The sequence below is a fragment of the Cryptomeria japonica genome, chromosome 10, assembly GCF_030272615.1.
Source record: "Cryptomeria japonica chromosome 10, Sugi_1.0, whole genome shotgun sequence".
NCBI classification, from domain to species: domain Eukaryota; kingdom Viridiplantae; phylum Streptophyta; class Pinopsida; order Cupressales; family Cupressaceae; genus Cryptomeria; species Cryptomeria japonica.
Window position 1 is genome coordinate 226647954 of NC_081414.1, and position 9799 is coordinate 226657752.

General features: G+C 36.1%; 1 pseudogene; it reads left to right on the top strand.

Annotated features, from left to right (window-relative positions):
• The first annotated feature begins 695 nt into the window (after window positions 1-695).
• Window positions 696-2192, top strand: LOC131077823 (NF-X1-type zinc finger protein NFXL1-like; annotated as a pseudogene).
• Window positions 2193-9799: the final 7607 nt, after the last annotated feature.

Here is a 9799-nt window from a genome sequence, read left to right on the forward strand (position 1 = left end):
ATGTATTAAAATATTGAATCGCATTATGTGTGTTTAATGAATTTAATATTTGATCTTAAATTCAAAGTAGTTGAAGATCATTATAAACCATGGAATCCAATGATGTGAGAATGAAAGTTGTATTTTTATTAATTATTAATTTTTTTCACATTCATCATTAATTTAAATATAATACACGTTTAGTAATTATTAAAACATCCAATATCATATAGTTTGAAAGTTAAAAGAATATAAATTGGGAGAAAATAGCGGGAGTTGTTGAGGCGTTTGGATTTCTCAACGAGAGCGTTGGAATGCATCAATCTATTCAGGAGATGGATAATTTGTCGTTATAACTGTTGTGATTAAGCTAATTCTCTCTGTCGTTTTCTTTCTTCAGAATTTGGATCTCAACTGGACTAGGTCAGTAATCAGTTAGATTGGACCGCAAGCTTCTGAGACAGGTGCTGTATACAAGCATGAAAATCCAAAACAGTTAAGAGTGCCCCACATTTTAGGGGCAACAGTGGGTCCTGTGGGATCGGATTGAGGATCAGTTAGGGCAGAGACAATACCAGTTTGTACTTTTGAGAAACTATAATGAGAAAGATAATGGGGCATCCAAGTTTGAACCAAATTCTTCAGGTTAGGATTCAAGAGTCCCCTGGAGTGACAGAAAGCATCCCTCACAATCTGTAGATCATAAGTGATCAGAAATGGAATATCTTGGAGATATGAATGCAAGTTGCAGCCAGGAATGGGGGTATTATGCTCCATTGCCAGTGGCTTATGCTTGGCCACTGTTGAACCAGGAAAGTGAGAATGTTGTTCATTTGGAGAAACCAAATGTGCCAAATCTTGTGCAGGAGATTAAACAGAAGCTTCATACAAGTAAGGTGGAATGCATGATTTGTTATGAGATGGTGGGAAGGTCAGTAGCAATATGGTCTTGTAATAGTTGATATGCACTCTTTCACTTACATTGCATAAGGAAGTGGGCAATAGCTCCAAATTCTACAGATTTGTCTACTGGGCAAGGTCAAAGTTCTAATTGGAGATGCCCGGGCTGTCAATCAGTGCAGTATTCAAGAGCAGAGGATCTTCAGTATGTTTGTTTCTGTGGACAAATGCAGGACCCAGTTAAGGATTTCTATCCAACTCCACACTCATGTGGAGAGCCATGTGGAAAGCCACTTGATAGAAGGAAGACAATGTCTCGTTGCCCTCATAGCTGTACACTCCAATGTCATCCAGGTCCTTGCCCTCCTTGTACTGCAATGGCTGCACCTGAGCCATGCCCATGTGGGAAAAAAACAATTATAAGGAGATTTTCTGATCAGAACTCAGGTGAATCATGTGGACAAGTGTGTGAGAAGCTTCTAAGGTGTGGTCGACATTTTTGTGATGAAATATGTCATGAGGGTTCTTGTGATTCATGCACTATTTCAGTCAATGCATTGTGCTTTTGTGGGAAAGAAGAGAAAATTATGCTTTGTGGGGATTTGGAGTTCCATGGTGAAGTAGACTGGAAGAGTGGTGTGTATGCATGTGAGAACCTTTGTATGAAGATGCTCTCCTGTCAAAATCACAATTGTAGCTTGGGATGTCATCCAGGATAATGCAGAGAATGTAATTTGTTGCCTGAGAAGTTGAAAACATGCCCCTGTGGGAAAACACAAATGCTAAATCAAAGGAAGAGATGCATGGATCCTGTGCCAATCTGCTCAGAAGTATGTGAAAAGCTTCTTCCATGTGGGAAACATATGTGCATGAATTCTTGTCACCTGGGTACCTGCCCTCCTTGTTCGGTTTCTGTGGATCAGAAATGTAGATGTGGATCTTCTTCCATAAAAGTCAGTTGCTGGAAAGCCACATCATCCACAGAGGACAACAAAGAAATTTTGTGTGAAAAGGTTTGTGGACAGAAGAAAAACTGTGGTAGATACAGGTGCAATGATAAATGCTGTCCTCTGTCTCATCGAGGGCGGTCTGACCTTGATACAGGGGACTGGGATCCACATTTATGTCTTATGCCTTGTGGGAAAAAGATGAGGTGTGGTCAACATTTCTGCCAGGAGCTTTGCCATAGTGGCTACTGCCCTCCATGTCTTGAAACTATTTTTACTGATCTCTCTTGTGCATGTGGAAAGCTATGTTACCAGAAACTAGAAATGGGAATGACAAGAAATGGAATATTGAAAGGTTGCGTATAAGAAATGATATATATATACAAACATATATACATATATATATTTGTGTATACATGTATATATATATATATATATATATATATATATATCAAAAATAAATATATACTAGCCATTGCACACTAAAATAAATATATACTAGCCATTGCACCTTGGTGTGCAATGGGTACGCCGAAAGAGGCATGGAAGGTCAATAAGGAAAACATTTGGTGTATTTTTTGCATAAATTTGTGCAATACATGAGGTAAATAATAAGTGATTTGTATGTGCAACAAAGGTCTAAATGGAGAAACAAAAGCTTCAAATAAACTATGCATTCACATGTAGGGCTCTAAACATGATTGAAAGAAAACCTCTGAATTAGTAAGATAATAAAAATCAATTACCAAAAGGCTCATGTTATGTTTGCAGTAAGGATATATATATATATATATAGTGATAGGTAGAGAAAGGGAGAGATATAAACATATAAATAGATATAAAAATTGACAAGTAGTGAAAAGGAGAGAGAGGCGGAGATATAGGGGTAAAGAGATAGAGATATTACAAGATAGAGGTATGGGGAGACATGGATAAAGAAATATAGAGAGGGGAAGATGAAGGTAGAGATGATGATATAGGAAGAGAGTTAGAGGTAGAGGTAGAGATAGAGATAGAGATTGGGAGAGAAGTAGAGATGGACAAATAGGAGAGAGAGGGAGAGAGAGAGGTAAAGATATATGGAAAAAAGAGGGAGTGAGGGAGGGAGAGATGTGGAAATCTAGAGAGAGGGAGGAGAGAAAAGGAGAGATATCGATGGAGAGAGGAGAGAGGAAAAAGGGGAGAGAGGGAAGAAGAGGGAGACGCCTCATTATATAGAGAGGGAGAGGGAACTTCAAAGATGGAGATGGAGGATAGGGACATGGAGATAAGGAGAGGGAGGGATAAAGAGAGATATGAGAGATGGATGGATAGATATGGGAGAGAAAATATATGGAGAGGGAGAGAGAAATATAAAGATATATATGTGAAGTGATATATACTGATAGGTAGAGAAAGGGAGAGATATAAACATACAAATAGATATAAGAATTGACAATTAGAGAGAGAGAGAGAGAGAGAGAGAGAGAGAGTACAAGATAAAGATATGGGGAGAGATAAATAAACAAATAGAGAGAGATGAAGATATAGGAAGAGTGAACTAGATAGAGAGATAGAGGTAGAGGAAGAGATAGAGATAGGGAGAGAAGTAGAGAGAAAAATGAGAGAGAGAGAGAGAGAGAGAGAGAGAGAGAGAGAGAGAGAGAGAGAACTTGAGAGATCGATAGATATAAATAGAGATATAGAGATAATGATATATAGGATATAGAGGAAGAGATGCAGATAATGAGATATATATAATTAGATAAGAGAGAGAGAGAGAGAGAGAGAGAGAGAGAGAGAGAGAGAGAGAGTTTTATTTAAAAGCTAACAACCTTATATTTATTATATAAATTAAAATTATATGTATAACTTTCATATCATTTATTTTATAGATATTGATGTGATCTACTAGAAACATTAATATTAGGTTTCATTTCTGGCAATAGAGCATTTCTTTAGTCACATATAAATTTGGTTGCAAAAATAATTTTCTTCATTCCTTTCATCAATACATGAGTTTATAATTTAAGATAATTAATAATTAGGATCACAATCATAATATAAATGATTCAAATATTTATAAATATATAATAATTATTTTTAAATTTGAATTAACAATTGATAATTTAGAAAAATAATTTATATATATATATAGAATGCTAAAAAATAATTAATTTATATAATATCAATTTTGATTCTAATTGTAATTAAATATTAACTCTAATTTACAACATTAAATCTTATTCAAACCAATTAAGCATATTCTAATTAATATAATTATGATTTTAATCTAATTAAAAATTTATATAATCGCAATTATAACTTAATCTACATTATTAAAATTTTAATAATATAAATAATAATAAACTTAATTTAAAATCTAATTCTTAATTATTGTTTTAAGATTAAATTATTTAATTATATTTATATAATATGAACTTGACATAAAATTTATTATAAATATAATATCAAGTTTAATCTTAAAAATTATATTATATTAAACTTACATTAAAATAAATTTTTAAAACTAAAACTGAATTCTAATATAATTTTATTTAGTTAGCTTTTTACTGTCATTTACTAAAGGCACAAATAAAGTAGGTAATAATTGTTAGTTTTAGTACTTTCAGATTGAATAAAACTCAGAAAATTAGAATTAGATTAAACTAGGTCAATTAATTTATTGTTTTCCAACCAAAGGATCCTCAGATTTGATTATGATTTTGAATTCAACTGAACATTACACACTTATCTGGAGTATAGAGGTTGCAGTCACAAAGAAGAAGAGATAGAAGTCTTCACAATTAGTTTGCTAATGAAGATTATGATTTGCAGTCCTCCTCATCGGATTTTCTGTGTGTGTAGCAAGGGTAGCAGCACCTTTCAAGTAGCTCATAGTCCTTCAATGGAGTTCTCTATATTTTGGAGATGGTCTACTGCCTTTGATGAAGTTCATTGTCTCCAATTAGAGATCTGCTGCTATCTAATTAAGTTCATTGTCTCCTATTTAGAGATCTACTCCCATCTAGTGAAGTTCGTTGTTGCCAACTGCCTTAATATGAGCTTCGCCTTCACCAAATATATTTGCATCTACTTAAAACTGAATGATGATAATGAGAAGTATATGCTATATTTATAGGAGTCATATTACTTCTCAGTCATGTCGGCTTTCTTTGCAATTAATATTTTAATTATTTTAATTCCTTTTAAGTTAATTGGATAGGGTCGGCCCTATCAAGGAGGCGAGTTGGGTTTTGATGTAGCGTGGAAGCCTTTTAGGTGTGAGTCGAGGTATTGGGCCTGGCCCTATATGATGGAGGCGGATTCCAATGTTGCCCAAGGCAATTGGAATCCGCCGGCCCTAATTACAAACAATACTCCCTCTTAATTAGGGAATAGAATCATAATCATAATCTTCCAGCTTGCACACAAGCATAGACTGGATCCACCTTGCATTGCTCACAGAGGGTGGAGAGGATCTTTTTCTACCTTCTTACATTGCCCGCAGAGGATAGTCAAAGGTTACAATACCATCTTACATTGCCTGCAGAGGATGGTTTAACAATTATACTTCTCCTTGAGAAGTTTTACAATACCATCTTACATTGCCCGCAGAGGATGGTTAATAATTACACTTCTCCCTGAGAAGTTTACAATACCACCTTACATTGCCCGTAGAGGGTGGTTAACATTTACAATACCATCTTACATTGCCCACAGAGGATGGTTAAGAATTATACTTCTCCCTGAGAAGTTTACAATACCACCTTACATTGCCCGCAGAGGGTGGTTTTATACAATACAAGGTATCACTGAAATTGAGACTCCCTCTCAATCGGAGTTTCATTTTCCACAATACCAAGTCTATCCCTGAAGTACACAAACTTCACTTTGGATAGAGGCTTGGTAAGAATATCTACAACCTGCTCATCAGTGCTGACATACTTCAGCTGAATAGCACCTCTTTGCACCATATCCCAAATAAAATGATAATGGGTTTCCACATGTTTTGACCTGTCGTGAAACACTGGATTGATAGACATTTTAATACAACTCTGGTTATCACAGTGAATAACTGTAGGATCCCATGGCTGACCAAACAGCCCAGCAAGAAGCTTATGAAGCCACACTGCTTCTCTGGACGCTACACTTGCTGCAATATACTCAGCTTCAGCAGTACTCAATGCCACTGAGGATTGTTTTCTGCAAGCCCAAGAGATCACTGCAGAACCCAAGCTAAAACAAATACCGGAGGTGCTTTTCCTGTCTTTGACGCTTCCAGCCCAGTCTGCATCAGAATAACCTTCCAAGTTTATTGGAGTGTTAAGTGGATACTTCAGCCCAAAACCAACTGTGCTCCACAAGTATCTTAGGATATGCTTGGCTGCAACAAGGTGAACATGCTTGGGCAAACTCATGAACTGGCTGAGAGCATTCACAGCAAAACATATGTCTGGTCTAGTGTTAACTAGATACATCAATGATCCAATCAACTGTCGATACTCGGATGGATCTACAAATTCAGAGTTAGTTGCAGAAACACTTAACTTCTTTAAGTTAGATTCCATAGGAGTAGACATTGGTTTACAATCCATCATTCTAAATCTTTTCAAAATGTCAATAGTATACTTCCCTTGACTTAGAAAGATTTCGTTAGATCTTTGCCATACTTCTAGACCTAGGAAATAATGCATTAGACCTAAATCTTTCATTTCAAATTATGAAGCTAGTTCTTTCTTGCATCTAATAATAAGTTCATCTTTACCAGTAAGAAATAAGTCATCCACATAAAGAACTAGAATTAGCATTTCATCATTGGCTACTTTAAAGTAAATATTAGGGTCAGCATCATTTTTACAAAAGCCTAGACTTAGCAAATATTTATCAATTCTTTCATACCAAGCACGAGGAGCTTGTTTAAGACCATACAGAGCTTTCTTTAACCTGCACACATGGGTTAATCTATCCTGAATCTCATAACCCTCAGGTTGCTCAATATAGACTTCTTCCTCAATGACACCATTGAGAAAGGCAGTCTTAACATCCATCTGATGTAGTTTCCAACCCTTAGCAGTAGCAATAGCAATTATTGTTCTAATGGAAGTATATCTAGCAACAAGAGCAAATGTTTCTTTATAGTCTATGCCTTCCTTTTGGGAAAAACCACACGCTACAAATCTAGCCTTATATTTTTCAATACTACCATCAACATTATGTTTAATTTTAAATAACCATTTAGAGGAAACAACAGATTTACCTTTGGGTCTGGGCACAAGGTCCCATACATCATTCTTGATGATTGACTGATATTCTGCATCCATAGCAAGCTTCTAGGCATGATGACTTAAGGCTTCTTCAACATTGCAAGGTTCAGTGTCAATGAGATTACACATTAAAAAAACGTAGTTGGAAAATACCTAAGGTCTCTTAGTTTCACGGAAGGTGCCACTTGGAGCAGCAAATCTTTTAGCTTCTTGAATGGTGTTTCTTACCCAAAGTGGCCTCTTTTTGGTAACAACAATGTCACTAGGAATATCAGTGGGATTCATGGGTTCTGGAGGATCATCATGATCATCATGAGGTGGGGGTTCAACTTTCTCCCTCTGAATCTCAGGGTTAGTATCAACGTTTATATTTTGATTATCATTAGATTCATCAATAACACAAGAACCTTTTGATTTCTTAAAAGCAATGTCTTCTTCAAATGTAACATCCCTACTTACCTCAATATACCTTTGACCTGGGATGTAAATTTTGAATGCTTTGGAGGATTCACTATATCCGACTAGCATGCCTTTCTTTCCGGAGGGTTCCAACTTTGATCGCTTTTCCTTGGGTACATGAACATAGATGGGACTTCCAAAGATTCTGAGGTGACTAATGTCTGGTTTGGATCCCGTGAAGGCTTCTTCTAGAGTCATGTTCTTTAGAGCACGATGAGGACATCTATTCTGGATATATATTGTTGTTCTAGAAGCCTCAGCCCATAGAAAGGTCTGCAAGTCTTGATCGTGGATCATAGCCTTTGCAGCCTCCACAATGGTCCTATTCTTTCTTTCAGCAACACCATTTTTTTGAGGATTGTATGGAACACAAAACTCCCTCTTAATTCCTGACTCAACACAAAAATCACAAAAGCTACCGGAGGTGTACTCACCTCCATTGTCAAATCTTAAACATTTAATTCTTTTACTAGAGAAGTTTTTAGTTAATGCTTTAAAATCCTTAAATTTACTTAAGACTTCATCAAATTCTTTAGATTTCAAGAAGTAGATCCAAGTTTTCCTAGAGAAATCATCTATGAAGATTACATAATAAAGAAATCCACTAGGAGATGCTATAGACATAGGACCACATAAATCAGAGTGAACAAGTTCTAGTTTGTCTTTAGCTCTATTTTCACTTTTATGAAATGGACTTTTAACATTCTTACCAATAGCACAACCTTTACAAGTGTTATCATGAACTTGACTGAGTTTAGGCATACCTTTAACTAACCTTTCAAGGGATGGAAGGGCTTGATAATGTAGATGTCCAAGTCTTCTATGCCATAACTCACAAGATTCCGGAGCCTCATTAATGAGGGCTTGAATAGGGTTAGTAGAGAGCTTATAAAGACTATCATATCTATGACCAATTATATGAGCAGATTTAAAACTATCTTTCTTAGACCAAGCAAGAACTTTTCCCTCAAAAAATGCAATTTGATAACCTTTATCTTCTAGAGAAGAAATGGAAATTAGGTTTCTTTTAATTCCAAGAACAAACAATATATCACTGAGATGCAAGGAAATACCAGAATCTAACTTTAGAGAAGTAGAGCCAGAACCTCTTACCGAATAATGAGCATCATCACCAATTACCACGTGAAGGCTGATATCCTTTTCTACTAGGCCTGAAAGGTGATCACAGTAACCTGTAATGTGTCTGGAAGCACCAATGTCAATCAACCATGTATTGCTATCTGAGGGAACACTGCTGGATAGAGCGGAGATGAATAAGAAGTCATCATTATGTTCTGAGACTTCATTTAGGTTTGCTTCACTTTGGTTAGGGTTAAACTGACATTCCTTAGCATAGTGACCGAATTTGTCACATCTAAAACATCGCACATGCGAAGTATCTCTTGGTTTCTTCCAAGGGTGTTGGGAACTAAATGATCTAGATTCCCTATTTCTTTTAGGATAAGGTTGCTTCCAATTTCCCCTTTTCTTGCATTGAGCTACAAGCATGTGATGATCATCTACATGGGGGCTCTTGGATTGACTCCTTGTGATGAGGCGAGACTCTTCTTGGATGCAATCATTCTTAAGGCGATCAAGTGTAGGTAACTCAGACCGGCCACTCATGGTTTGGATAAATGACTCCCATGAGTGAGGTAGACCATTAAGGGCAATCATGACAAGGTCTTTGTCTTCCATGTTATGGCCAATTAAACCTAGCTGATTCTTTAGTTCAGAAATTTTCATGAAGTAGGAAATAACAAAATCTTCTTTAGCCATTTTGATATTAAGTAGTTGTTGCCTCAACGTAATTGCCCTACTAAGATTGTTAACTTCATATGTACCTTGTAGATGAATGAAAATTTCCCTTGCAGTGGTGAATGAGGCAATAGAGGTGACGAGGTGGTCTTTGACTGAATCAATGAGAATCTTCCTAGCCTTGATAGCATCCCTTTTAAATTGTTTTAACTCAGCTGCATCCGAAGGTTCAATTAGCTCTTTCGCTTCTATGAATTGGAGAAGATCTTCTTCCTCAAGAGCCAACTTGATTCGAACTTTCCATGCAGTAAAATTTAGATTCCCATCAAGCCTATCTTCAACTTTCAGCCCCATTGACCTAATCTGCAAAAGCTACAACAATCTGAAAATAAAAGTGTACTGAATTTTAAGTCTGAAGATTGATCTAACCAATTAGCTCTGATACCATGTTAGTTTTAGTACTTTCAGATTGAATAAAACTCAGAAAATCAGAATTAGATTAAACTAGGT